This window comes from Macaca fascicularis, chromosome 15 (assembly GCF_037993035.2).
Source record: "Macaca fascicularis isolate 582-1 chromosome 15, T2T-MFA8v1.1".
NCBI lineage: Eukaryota > Metazoa > Chordata > Mammalia > Primates > Cercopithecidae > Macaca > Macaca fascicularis.
Genome location: NC_088389.1, coordinates 104,045,814 through 104,061,038, shown reverse-complemented (window position 1 = coordinate 104,061,038; position 15,225 = coordinate 104,045,814). Strand labels below are relative to the sequence as shown.

General features: G+C 37.5%; 1 long non-coding RNA gene across 1 annotated transcript in view; it reads left to right on the top strand.

Annotated features, from left to right (window-relative positions):
- LOC135967472 (uncharacterized) overlaps window positions 1-15,225 on the top strand; it is a 31,987-nt gene that overhangs the window by 9,362 nt on the left and 7,400 nt on the right. The window contains exon 2 of the long non-coding RNA XR_010581611.1: window positions 8,604-8,636. This is a non-coding gene — a long non-coding RNA (uncharacterized lncRNA). The remainder of the gene's footprint in view (window positions 1-8,603; window positions 8,637-15,225) is intronic.

The following is a 15,225-nucleotide window of genomic DNA, read 5'->3' as shown; positions in this document are numbered from 1 at the left end:
TGGATTCACAGCTGAATTTTACCAGAGGTACAAGGAGGAGTTGGTACCATTCCTTCTGAAACTATTCCAATCAATAGAAAAAGAAGGAATCCTCCCTAACTCATTTTACGAGGCCAACATCATCCTGATACCAAAGCCTGGCAGAGATACAACCAAAAAAAAGAGAATTTTAGACCAATATCCCTGATGAACATCGATGCAAAAATCCTCAATAAAATACTGGCAAACCGAATCCAGCAGCACATCGAAAAGCTTATCCACCATGATCAAGTGGGCTTCATCCCTGGCATGCAAGGCTGGTTCAACATACGCAAATCAATAAACATAATACAGCATACAAACAGATCCAAAGACAAAAACCACATCAATATCTCAATAATGCAGAAAAGGCCTTTGACAAAATTCAACAGCCCTTCATGCTAAAAACTCTCAATAAATTCGGTATTGATGGAATGTATCTCAAAATAATAAGAGCTATTTATGACAAACCCACAGCCAAAATCATACTGAATGGACAAAAACTGGAAGCATTCCCTTTGAAAACTGGCACAAGACAGGGATGCCCTCTCTCACCACTTCTATTCAACATAGTGTTGGAAGTTCTGGCTAGGGCAATCAGGCAAGAGAAAGAAAGAAAGGGTAGTCAGTTTGGAAAAGAAGAAGTCAAATTGTCCCTGTTTGCAGATGACATCATTGTATATTTAGAAAACCTGACTGTCTCAGTCCAAAATCTCCTTAAGGTGATAAGCAACTTCAGCAAAGTCTCAGGATACAAAATCAATGTGCAAAAATCACAAGCATTCGTATACACCAGTAACAGACAGACAGCCAAATCATGAATGAACTCCCATTCACAATAGCTTCAAAGAGAATAAAATATCTAGGAATCCAACTTACAAGGGATGTAAAGGACCTCTTCAAGGAGAACTACAAACCACTGCTCAGTGAAATCAAAGAGGACACAAACAAATGGAAGAACATATCATGCTCATGGATAGGAAGAATCAATATCGTGAAAATGGCCATACTGCCCAAGGTAATTTATAGATTCAATGCCATCCCCATCAAGTTACCAATGACTTTCTTCACAGAATTGGAAAAAACTACTTTAAAGTTCATATGGAACCAAAAAAGACCCCGCATTGCCAAGACAATCCTCAGCCGAAAGAACAAAGCTGGAGGCATCACGCTACCTGACTTCAAACTATACTACAAGGCTACAGTAACCAAAACAACATGGTACTGGTACCAAAACAGAGATATAGACCAATGGAACAGAACAGAGCCCTCAGAAATAATACCACACATCTACAGCCATCTGATCTTTGACAAACCTGACAAAAACAAGAAATGAGGAAAAGATTCCCTATTTAACAAATGGTGCTGGGAAAACTGGCTAGCCATAAGTAGAAAGCTGAACCTGGATTCTTTCCTTACTCCTTATACAAAAATTAATTCCAGATGGATTAGAGTCTTAAATGTTAGACCTAAAACCATAAAAGCCCTAGAAGAAAACCTAGGTAATACCATTCAGGACATAGGCATGGGCAAGGACTTCATGTCTAAAACACCAAAAGCTATGGCAACGAAAGCTGAAATTGACAAATGGGATCTAATTAAACTAAAGAGCTTCTGCACAGCAAAAGAAACTACCATCAGAGTGAACAGGCAGCCTACAGAATGGGTGAAAATTTTTGCAATCTACTCATCTGACAGAGGGCTAATATCCAGAACCTAAAAAGAACTCAAACAAATTTACAAGAAAAAAACAAAAAAACCCCATGAGAAAGTGGGCAAAGGATATGAACAGACACTTCTCAAAAGAAGACATTCATACAGCCAACAGACACATGAAAAAATGCTCATCATCACTCACCATCAGATAAATGCAAACCAAAACCACAATGAGATACCATCTCACACCAGTTAGAATGGCAATCACTAAAAAATCAGGAAACAACAGGTTCTGGAGAGGATGTGGAAAAATAGGAACACCTTTACACTGTTGGTGGGACTGTAAACAAGTTCAACCATTGTGGAAAACAGTGTGGCGATTCCTTAAGTATCTAGAACTAGAAATACCATTTGACCCAGCCATCCCATTACTGGGGATATACCCAAAGGATTATAAGTCATGCTGCTATAAAGACACATGCACACGTATGTTTATTGCGGCACTATTTACAATAGCAAAGACTTGGAACCAACCCAAATGTCCATCAGTGACAGACTGGATTAAGAAAATGTGGCACATATATACCATGGAATACTATGCAGCCATAAAAAAGGATGAGTTCGTGTCCTTTGTAGGGACATGGATGCAGCTGGAATCCATCATTCTCAGCAAACTATCGCAAAAACAGAAAACCAAACACTGCATGTTCTCACTCACAGGTGGGAAATGAACAATGAGAATACTTGGACATAGGAAGGTGAACATCACACACCGGGGCCTATTGTGGGGAGGGGGGAGGGGGAACGGATAGCATTAGGAGATATATCTAATGTAAATGACAAGTTAATGGGTGCAGCACACCAACATGGCACATGTATACATATGTAACAAACCTGCACGTTATGCACATGTACCCTAGAACTTAAAGTATAATTTAAAAAACAAAAACAAAAACAAAAATAGAAATACAATTCAACCCAGCAATCTCATTACTGGGTATAAACGCAGAGGAATATAAATCATTCTACCATAAAGACACATGCACACAGATGTTCATTGCAGCACTATTCCAAATAGCAAAGATATAGAATCAACCTAAATGCCCATCAATGACAGGTTGGATAAATTGCAGTAGATATACACCATAGAATCCTATGCAGCCAAAAAAAAAAGAATGAGGATATGTCTTTTGCAGGAACATGGATGGAGCTGGAGGCCATTATCCTTAGCAAATGAATGCAGGAACAGAAAACCAAATACATCATGTTCTCATCTATAACTGCGAGCTAAATGATGAGAACTCATGACAAAAAGAAGGGAACAACAGACATCGGGGTCTACTTGAGGATGAAGAGTGGGAAGAAGGAGAGGAGCAGAAAAGATAACTATTGGGTACTGGGCTTAATACTTGAGTGATGAAATAATCTGTACAATAAACCCCCATGACATGAGTTTACTTACGTAACAAACCTTCACATGTACCCCGAACCCAAAATAAAAGTTAAAAAAAAAAATTAACAGAAAATAAAATTAAAATTAAAAAAGAAAAAAAAAACTGAATCCAGTAGGTCCTACTTAAGAAATACAAAAAGGGCATAACCTAAATCGCAAATAATGATTCAATAAGTATTTACAATAACAAAATTTTCAATAAATTACTAATGAAGGGAGAATGGCAGGTAAATTATGGATGGTCATCATATTTTCCTAAATTGTGCATGTTCCAAATAAATTGTAAGTAATATGATTTATGTATTACTATTTAATTTGTGTATAATTCTTTTAAAAAGAAAAAAATTAATATGAGTAAAGTAGATTCTCATGGGAATAAACATTGTGAAGCATTTTTAGAAATAATAAAGACAAATAAGAATTGGCCCCAAACTAGTTGATTCTGACACAGTATCTACAACAATGAGGTGCCTGAAAGCATTCTAATATTTTTTAACAGCAGTGATGATTTCTGTGAATCAGGGAACCATTTTATAACAATCCAACCATTTGCATGGCATATGACATTTTAAGTATATTTTTCATGTTTATTTTCACCTTCAGCCTTCTTTGCTTTTTTTGATTCTGAATTCACAATTATGAATAACTATTCAGCTTCTTGCTTTCAGTGGAATATATAAAATATATTTTCTAAAAATTCAGTTTTTAAATGCTATTTAACATACAAAGTTTTCTATACATCAGAATACTTTTAACTAGATTTTTTTTAATATAGAATACCATTTTCTAAGAAATTTTGGTTTTTAATCTGCTTTGATTCTTTAAAAATCCTTTTATGGCTTCAATGTCTATATTTTGGTAAAGACTTTTTGTGTAATAAGGCACCATTTAGAGATTTTATTGTCTGTTTTTAACTAATTATTTTGTGTGGTGACTAGGAATATTTATGTTTGACCAAGCTGTATTTTGAAAAGATATTACACACCAATTTCTCAAGAAATCTTTTAAAAATTTATTTTAATTTCTTTCTGTATTACCTATATTTTTATCATAAAGACCCATTAGTATATTAGCCTAACAAAACTTTGTTTTAGAATAAAATGAAGCGAATGGATAGAAAATTCATGTCAATAGTTAACAACAGACAATAAGATTCTTTGAAAAAGTCTCCCTGTTGAAACTACAATTTTATAATGTGTTACTCTCAAATTGAGAGTAGAAAATGTAAATTAACGATAGAAGATAAGTTACAGAAAAAGAAGTGGGATTTTTTTTAATATGATTTTTTTTTTTAGGGGGGAAGGAATTTCCACTTTCAGCCTAAGGAAGCCACAGGGGCTGGATATACACTTCCACCCAAAACTACTACAAAAAAGAAAGAGAGAGAGAGAGAAATAAAAAATATAAAACAGCAGTGTTTAAGACAATGCCTATCAGGCAACCAAGTATGGCAATCTCAGAGATGAGAAATAAAGGAGGTGAGCCTGCAGTTGCCCCAGCATACCACCTTAACTTTTTGCCACAGGGTTTATAGTCTGTGGCAAACGGAGGAAATTCCCAAAAGGAGCCTAGCCTTCTCTGTGAGTTGAAAAGATAAAGTTGGGAGTTCAGAAAGGCAGAGACAGCTAAAGTTTGCAGAGCAGATACCTGACAGGAGACAGTTGTGCAGAGGGAGAGTGTCTCCGAGATCTGCAGAGGGTTCCTCTAGAGTCTTCAGCTGAACACACAAATGTGAGGGAAGTAGCCAAGCCTGAGGATGAAACCACCTGAAGGGTTAAAGAGATCAAGCTCTCAAACTCACACTTGAAATAGTTCCCTTCATCATCACCCACACCAGCTAAACTGATAATTCAAAAGGCATTGGAGAGCGTTCCCAAAAGAGATTTACCTCATTAATGGGGCAAAATTAGCTCCGGATTGAACAGGTCTGTTTCCACCTAACAGCCGAAAAATAAACTGTTTTTAAGCTATTCAGGAACAGAGCTAAATGATATTTAACTAATACCAAGGCACCAAGAATACATAATGAGGAAAGGAAAGTTTCTTCAATAAACGGTTTTGAGGAAACTGGATATCCACAGGCAAAAAAAAGAATTGGAACTTTGTCTTATACCATATAAAAGAAATGTAAGGTCTGAAACTGTAAAACTCTTAGAAGACAACATAGGGGAAAAGCCCTTTGCCTTTGGCCTTGGCAATGATGTTTTGGATATGACAAAAAAGAAGCAGAGGCAACAGAAGCCAAAACAAACAAGTAGGACTACATCAAACTAAAACAGTTTCCACAGAGCAAAGGAAACTATCAACAAAATAAACAGGCATCAATTAAATCAGAGAAAATATTTGCAAACCATATGTCCTAATAGGGTTTAATATCCAAAATATATAAAGTCGTCATACAACTCAATAGCAAAAAAAAAAAACAACCCAAAACCCCAAATTCATTTAAAATGTGGGCAAATAGCTTGAGTAGACATATTTCCAAAGACATACAAATGGACAAAAGGTATATGAAAAGTTTCTCAATATCACTAATCATCAGAAGAAATGCAAATCAAAATCACAGTGAGATATTACCCCACACCTATTAGGCTGGCTATTATGAAAAAGGCAAGTTTTGATTAGATTGTGGAACAAAGGGAACTTTTCTATTCTGTTGGTAGGAAGGTAAATTGGTACAACCATTTCGGAAAACAGTGTGGAGCTTCCTCAAAAAAATAAAAATAGTACTACAATATGGTCCAGAAACTTCACTTCTGGGTATGTATCCACAGAAAATGAAATCAGGATCTCAAAGAGATGTATGCACCTTGATGTTTATTGCAGCATTATTCATAATAGTCAAAATGTAGAAACAACCTAATTTTCTATCCAGAGATAAAGATTGATGGTACAGTGGATAAAGAAATTGTGGTACATATTCATAATGGAATATTATTCAATAATGAAAAAGAAGTATATCCTAACCATTTGTAACACATATCTGAACCCGGCAGACATTATAATAAGTGAAATAAGCCAGACATAGAAAGATAAACCCTGTGTGATATCACTTATATGTGACTCTGAAAATGCTGAACTCATACAAGCAGACAGTAGAAGGGTGATTACCAGGGAATGGGAGGAAAAGAACATGGGGAGATGTTGGTCAAAAAGTACAAACATTCAGGTATAAGATGAACAAGTTCTGGGGAATTTAAAGTAAGGCATAAGTGGTGATGAATGTATTAATTACTTTGATTGTGGTAATCCTTACACATGTATATGTATACCTTATCATCACATTGTACACTTCGAATATATTTAATCTTTGTCAATTACATATTTTAAAATAAAAAAAAATACAAAAGCATCCAACAACTAATAGGGTAAAATTCACAATGTCTGCCATCCAATCAAGGTATGAGAAGAAACAAAATAATATGACCTATAACGAGGAGAAAAAAAATACTCAATTGAAACTAACCAAGAAATGATACATGATAAAATTAGTATATCATGGCTCAAGCCTGTAATTCCAGCACTTTGGGAGGCTGAGATGGGCAGATCACGAGGTCAGGAGATCGAGTCCATCCTGGCTAACATGGTGAAATCCTGTCTCTACTAAAAAAATACAAAAAACTAGCCGGGCATGGTGGTGGGCGCCTGTAGTCTCAGCTACTCGGGAGGCTGAGGCAGGAGAATGGCGTAAACCCGGCAGGCGGAGCTTGCAGTGAGCCGAGATCCGGTCACTGCACTCCAGCCTGGGTGACAGAGCGAGACTCCATCTCAAAAAAAAAAAAAAAAAAAAATTAGTATATCAGAACATTAAAATGATAATTATAACTGAATTCCATATATTCAAAGAAAGATTGGAAAGTTAAGTAGATACGTGGAAAATACTTAAAAGACTCAAAACATCAATATATGGAAACTACAATGTTTGAAATGATAAGTACAATTGATGAGATGAACAGATTACGCATTACAGAAGAAAAAGTAGTGTGGACTTACATAGCATTAGAAATTACCAAAATGAAAAGCCGAAAGAAAAAATGATGAAAGTAATGAATAACGTCATCAGTGAGCCGTGGGACCATTTCAAACACTCAGCTAAAGTCTCCAAGGTGGGATGGTGATAGGATGTAAAGAATATTAGGAAATAATTTGATTTTTTAAAAAAAATTAGATACTGCATTTGTAAGCGCTAGAATTTTCATTTTGCTTTTTATATTTTTATTTATCTCTGCATTATTTTTTATATTTTCAAATTCTTTAGCATATTTATAATAACTAGGTTAAAACTGTCTGCTAATATTATTACTGTTGTTAAGTCTCTTTTTGTTATTGAATTTCTCTCCTGGTAAATAGGGCATATTTTTCTTGCCTCTTTCAATCTTAACTAATAATTTATTGGATGTTAAATATTGTAAAATTACATATTTGCATGTTAAAAATGTGTTGCCTTCTTTTAAATAATATTGCAATTTACTTTGAAGTCAGTTAAGTAATTTGTGGATCAGTCTCATATTTTTGAGGCCTTTTATTTTATTTATTTTTGCTTTGTGGTGGTTGTTCTAGAGATGTCTTTCCTCTAGTGTTACTTTATTCCAATTCTAAAGAATTCTCCTTCAGGAATCTATGTTGAATGCCCTGAGGTATGCCTACAAACTGTCTCCAATCTGGCTTGTTGTAACTTGTATATCCCCCATTCCTATGTAATCTCTGATAGGTGTTCAGCTTATACATGCTTGGTAATTCTTCACCAGTCTGATGAAATTTTGTGCTAGCCAGTGCAAATTAATATCCAGCAATAGACTCAAGGTGACTCCTACACAGATCCACGAAGCTCCTTTCTCTCTGCTCTTGTCATATTCTGTCCTACAAACACCAGCTACCTTAGCCTCTCCAAGCTCTTAACTACTGTTATCCCATTTTAGCAAGATTGATGTGCTCTGCTTGGGAGCCCACTTTCTGGGTCATGGTCCAGACTACGTCTCCAGGGAGAAATCTGGGAATATCATATTGCCCATCATGTTCCTTTTTTAAAAATCATGGATAACAGCCCTAAACTGTTTCCAATGTTTGAGAATGGTTCTTTCTTCTATTTTACAGTTTTCTAGTGGTTTGTGGTAGGAGGGCATGTTCAGGACTCTCATGTCCAAAAATAGAATTCTGAATTGCTTTTTAAGAACTTGCTTTTGAACAGAAAAAAATTAAAACTGCAATTTTCTGATAGTGGCAGCTATAAAAATATCTGTTAATAGCTTATGAATAATCTTTTGAAAAATAAAATATACAATGACATATTCAAGTTTACCTGTGTCACTGTATTCCACATAATGAAATGCTCTGCTGACAGGGAGAAAGGATAGTACTATTTTGCTTTTACTCTAAACAACCCTTTGTGATATCCTGATATTTCTAGGTCTCTTTCCTTCTCGTTTGGTGCTTTTAAGAATATATGCAATATAATATTCTCTTATTTCATATGTAGGTAAGAAAGGCGCATGGAGAAAGAGCCAATAAGGTAAAAACATAAATAAATAAAAGTCTTTGACAACCTGTTAACAACTAAACTTCAGGAAAACAAATGAGTCATAGCACCAGGACCATGGACAGCAATTCAAGTCGTTGATTCACTGGCACAAATATTAAGGCTCTGCCCCTAGACATCTGCCCTATTACTCACCTACCAATGATACATGAAAGAGGATTATGATAACTATAGTTTAATGTTTGCAGTTTTTCAAACACACACACACAAACACACATACACACACACAAAGGCAGGTGCCTGAATCCTGGAATCTGGACTTAAGGTAGAGAAGAACTCACAGAAATTTTTACTTGGCATAAAAATATGCATTTAGGCAGCCTAAGTTTTCTTTGCCTACAACTGGAGTTTAAATGGCATGAGTGTTGTAAGTCTGGTAACTAAAAAAAGGGAAATTTTAGTTTTCTTTCTCATTTGCATTTTCATTTAGGACACTGGTTTTGAACCCTGGTTACACATGGAATCACTGTGAATTTAGAATCACCTGAGAATCACTTTAAATATCTTATGTCCTCTTAAAGATTCTGATTTAATTGAACTGTATATATATATGTAAACACACACACACATATTTTATTTTATATATATTTTTTAAGTCCCAAGGTTATTCTAAAAGCCATATAGGCAAGAGGCACTCAAATTGTGTTTCACAGATGAACAACACTGGCATCAACTGGGAGCTTTTCTGAAATGCAGACTCTCAGTCCCTGCCCCAGATCTACAGAATGAGAACCTACATTTTAACACCATTCCCAGGTGACTCATATGCACAGTTAAGTTTTTTTTTTTTTTTTAATTTATTTATTCTTATTATACTTTAAGTTGTAGGGTACATGTGCATAACGTGCAGATTTGTTACATATGTATACTTGTGCCATGTTGCTGTGCTGCACCCATCAACTCGTCATTTACATCAGGTATAACTCCCAATGCAATCCCTCCCCCCGCCCCCCTCCCCATGATAGGCCCCAGTGTGTGATGTTCCCCTTCCTGAGTCCAAGTGATCTCATTGTTCAGTTCCCACCAATGAGTGAGAACATGCAGTGTTTGGTTTTCTGTTCTTGTGACAGTTTGCTAAGAATGATGGTTTCCAGCTGCATCCATGTCCCTACAAAGGACACAAACTCATCCTTTTTGATGGCTGCATAGTATTCCATGGTGTATATGTGCTACATTTTCTTAATCCAATCTGTCACTGATGGACATTTGGGTTGATTCCAAGTCTTTGCTATTGTGAATAGTGCTGCAATAAACATACGTGTGCATGTGTCTTTATAGCAGCATAATTTATAATCCTTTGGGTATATCCCCAGTAATGGGATGGCTGGGTCATATGGTACATCTAGTTCTAGATCCTTGAGGAATCGCCATACTGTTTTCCATAATGGTTGAACTAGTTTACAATCCCACCAACAGTGTAAAAGTGTTCCTATTTCTCCACATCCTCTCCAACACCTGTTGTTTCCTGACTTTTTAATGATCGCCATTCTAACTGGTGTGAGATGGTATCTCATTGTGGTTTTGATTTGCATTTCTCTGATGGCCAGTGATGATGAGCATTTTTTCATGTGTCTGTTGGCTATATGAATGTCTTCTTTTGAGAAATGTCTGTTCATATCCTTTGCCCACTTTTTGATGGGGTTGTTTGTTTTTTTCTTGTAAATTTATTTGACTTCTTTGTAGGTTCTGGATATTAGCCCTCTGTCAGATGAGTAGATTGCAAAAATTTTCTCCCATTCTGTAGGTTGCCTGTTCACTCTGATGGTAGTTTCTTTTGCTGTGCAGAAGCTCTTTAGTTTAATGAGATCCCATTTGTCAATTTTGGCTTTCGCTGCCGTTGCTTTTGGTGTTTTAGACATGAAGTCTTTGCCCATGCCTATGTCCTGAATGGTACTACCTAGGTTTTCCTCTAGGATTTTTATGGTATTAGGTCTAACATTTAAGTCTCTAATCCATCTTGAATTAATTTTCGTATAAGGAGTAAGGAAAGGATCCAGTTTCAGCTTTCTACTTATGGCTAGCCAATTTTCCCAGCACCATTTATTAAATAGGGAATCCTTTCCCCATTTCTTGTTTCTCTCAGGTTTGTCAAAGATCAGATGGCTGTAGATGTGTGGTATTATTTCTGAGGACTCTGTTCTGTTCCATTGGTCTAGATCTCTGTTTTGGTACCAGTACCATGCTGTTTTGGTTACTGTAGCCTTGTAGTATAGTTTGAAGTCAGGTAGCGTGATGCCTCCAGCTTTGTTCTTTTGACTTAGGATTGTCTTGGAGATTCGGGCTCTTTTTTGGTTCCATATGAACTTTAAAGCAGTTTTTTCCAATTCTGTGAAGAAACATATTGGTAGCTTGATGGGGATGGCATTGAATCTATAAATTACCTTGGGCAGTATGGCCATTTTCACGATATTGATTCTTCCTATCCATGAGCATGGTATGTTCTTCCATTTGTTTGTGTCCTCTTTGATTTCACTGAGCAGTGGTTTGTAGTTCTCCTTGAAGAGGTCCTTTACATCCCTTGTAAGTTGGATTCCTAGGTATTTTATTCTCTTTGAAGCAATTGTGAATGGAAGTTCATTCCTGATTTGGCTCTCTGTTTGTCTGTTACTGGTGTATAAGAATGCTTGTGATTTTTGCACATTAATTTTGTATCCTGAGACTTTGCTGAAGTTGCTTATCAGCTTAAGGAGATTTTGGGCTGAGACAATGGGGTTTTCTAAATATACAATCATGTCATCTGCAAACAGGGACAATTTGACTTCTTCTTTTCCTAACTGAATACCCTTGATTTCTTCCTCTTGCCTAATTGCCCTAGCCAGAACTTCCAACACTATGTTGAATAGGAGTGGTGAGAGAGGGCATCCCTGTCTTGTGCCAGTTTTCAAAGGGAATTTTTCCAGCTTTTGCCCATTCAGTATGATATTATCTGTGGGTTTGTCATAAATAGCTCTTATTATTTTGAGGTACGTTCCATCAATACCGAATTTATTGAGCGTTTTTAGCATGACGGGCTGTTGAATTTTGTCAAAAGCCTTTTCTGCATCTATTGAGATAATCATGTGGTTCTTGTCTTTGGTTCTGTTTATATGGTGGATTATGTTTATTGATTTGCGAATGTTGAACCAGCCTTGCATCCCAGGGATGAAGCCCACTTGATCATGGTGGATAAGCTTTTTGATGTGTTGCTGAATCCGGTTTGCCAGTATTTTATTGAGGATTTTTGCATCCATGTTCATCAGGGATATTGGTCTAAAATTCTCTTTTTTTGTTGTGTCTCTGCCAGGCTTTGGTATCAGGATGATGTTGGCCTCATACAATGAGTTAGGGAGGATTCCCTCTTTTTTATTGATTGGAATAGTTTCAGAAGGAATGGTACCAACTCCTCCTTGTACCTCTGGTAGAATTCAGCTGTGAATCCATCTGGTCCTGGACTTTTTTTGGTTGGTAGGCTATTAATTATTGCCTCAATTTCAGAGCCTGCTATTGGTCTATTCAGGGATTCAACTTCTTCCTGGTTTAGTCTTGGAAGAGTGTAAGTGTCCAGGAAATTATCCATTTCTTCTAGATTTTCCAGTTTATTTGCGTAGAGGTGTTTATAGTATTCTCTGATGGTAGTTTGTATTTCTGTGGGGTCGGTGGTGATATCCCCTTTATCATTTTTAATTGCGTCGATTTGATTCTTCTCTCTTTTCTTCTTTATTAGTCTTGCTAGTGGTCTGTCAATTTTGTTGATCTTTTCAAAAAACCAACTCCTGGATTCATTGATTTTTTGGAGGGTTTTTTGTGTCTCTATCTCCTTCAGTTCTGCTCTGATCTTAGTTATTTCTTGCCTTCTGCTAGCTTTCGAATGTGTTTGCTCTTGCTTCTCTAGTTCTTTTAATTGTGATGTTAGAGTGTCAATTTTAGATCTTTCCTGCTTTCTCTTGTGGGCATTTACTGCTATAAATTTCCCTCTACACACTGCTTTAAATGTGTCCCAGAGATTCTGGTATGTTGTATCTTTGTTCTCATTGGTTTCAAAGAACATCTTTATTTCTGCCTTCATTTCGTTATGTACCCAGTAGTCATTCAGGAGCAGGTTGTTCAGTTTCCATGTAGTTGAGTGGTTTTGATTGAGTTTCGTAGTCCTGAGCTCTAGTTTGATTGCACTGTGGTCTGAGAGACAGTTTGTTATAATTTCTGTTCTTGTACATTTGCTGAGGAGTGCTTTACTTCCAATTACGTGGTCAATTTTGGAGTAAGTACGATGTGGTGCTGAGAAGAATGTATATTCTGTTGATTTGGGGTGGAGAGTTCTATAGATGTCTATGAGGTCTGCTTGCTGCAGAGATGAGTTCAATTCCTGGATATCCTTGTTAACTTTCTGTCTCGTTGATCTGTCTAATGTTGACAGTGGAGTGTTGAAGTCTCCCATTATTACTGTATGGGAGTCTAAGTCTCTTTGTAAGTCTCTAAGGACTTGCTTTATGAATCTGGGTGCTCCTGTATTGGGTGCATATATATTTAGGATAGTTAGCTCTTCCTGTTGAATTGATCCCTTAACCATTATGTAATGGCCTTCTTTGTCTCTTTTGATCTTTGATGGTTTAAAGTCTGTTTTATCAGAGACTAGTATTGCAACCCCCGCTTTTTTTTGTTCTCCATTTGCTTGGTAAACACCTTCCTCCATCCCTTTATTTTGAGCCTATGTATGTCTCTGCGTGTGAGATGGGTCTCCTGAATACAGCAGACTGATGGGTCTTGACTCTTTATCCAGTTTGCCAGTCTGTGTCTTTTAATTGGAGCATTTAGTCCATTTACATTTAAGGTTAAGATTGTTATGTGTGAACTTGATCCTGCCATTATGATATTAACTGGTTATTTTGCTCGTTAGTTGATGCAGTTTCTTCCTAGCCTCGATGGTCTTTACATGTTGGCATGTTTTTGCAATGGCTGGTACCTGTTGTTCCTTTCCATGTTTAGTGCTTCCTTCAGGGTCTCTTGTAAGGCAGGCCTAGTGGTGAGAAAATCTCTAAGCATTTGCTTATCTGTAAAGGATTTTATTTCTCCTTCACTTATGAAACTTAGTTTGGCTGGATATGAAATTCTGGGTTTAAAATTCTTTTCTTTAAGAATGTTGAATATTGGCCCCCACTCTCTTCTGGCTTGGAGAGTTTCTGCCGAGAGATCTGTTAGTCCGATGGGCTTCCCTTTGTGGGTAACTCGACCTTTCACTCTGGCTGCCCTTAAGATTTTTTCCTTCATTTCAACTTTGGTGAATCTGGCAATTATGTGTCTTAGAGTTGCTCTTCTCGAGGAGTATCTTTGTGGCGTTCTCTGTATTTCCTGGATTTGAATGTTGGCCTGCCCCACTAGGTTGGGGAAGTTCTCCTGGATGATATCCTGAAGAGTGTTTTCCAACTTGGTTCCATTTTCCTCCTCACTTTCAGGCACCCCAATCAGACGTAGATTTGGTCTTTTTACATAATCCCATACTTCTTGCAGGCTTTGTTCATTTCTTTTTCTTCTTTTTTCTTTTGGTTTCTCTTCTCGCTTCCATTCATTCATTTCATCCTCAATTGCTGATACTCTTTCTTCCAGTTGATCGAGTCGGTTACTGAAGCTTGTGCATTTGTCACGTATTTCTCGTGTCATGGTTTTCATCTCTTTCATTTCGTTTAGGACCTTCTCTGCATTAATTACTCTAGCCATCAATTCTTCCACTTTTTTTTTTCAAGATTTTTAGTTTCTTTGCGCTGGGTACGTAATTCCTCCTTTAGCTCTGAGAAATTTGATGGACTGAAGCCTTCTTCTCTCATCTCGTCAAAGTCATTCTCCGTCCAGCTTTGATCCGTTGCTGGCGATGAGCTGCGCTCCTTTGCCGGGGGAGATGCGCTCTTATTTTTTGAATTTCCAGCTTTTCTGCCCTGCTTTTTCCCCATCTTTGTGGTTTTATCTGCCTCTGGTCTTTGATGATGGTGATGTACTGATGGGGTTTTGGTGTAGGTGTCCTTCCTGTTTGATAGTTTTCCTTCTAACAGTCAGGACCCTCAGCTGTAGGTCTGTTGGAGATTGCTTGAGGTCCACTCCAGACCCTGTTTGCCTGGGTATCAGCAGCAGAGGCTGCAGAAGATAGAATATTTCTGAACAGCGAGTGTACCTGTCTGATTCTTGCTTTGGAAGCTTCCTCTCAGGGGTGTACTCCACCCTGTGAGGTGTAGGGTGTCAGACTGCCCCTGGTGGGGAATGTCTCCCAGTTAGGCTACTCAGGGGTCAGGGACCCACTTGAGCAGGGAGACTGTCCCTTCTCAGATCTCAACCTCCGTGTTGGGAGATCCACTGCTCTCTTCAAAGCTGTCAGACAGAGTCGTTTGCGTCTGCAGAGGTTTCGGCTGAGTTTGTTATTGTTTACTGTGCCCTGTCCCCAGAGGTGGAGTCTACAGAGACAGGCAGGTTTCCTTGAGCTGCTGTGAGCTCCACCAAGTTCGAGCTTCCCAGCGGCTTTGTTTACCTACTTAAGCCTCAGCAATGGCGGGCGCCCCTCCCCCAGCCTCGCTGCTGCCTTGCAGGTAGATCACAGACT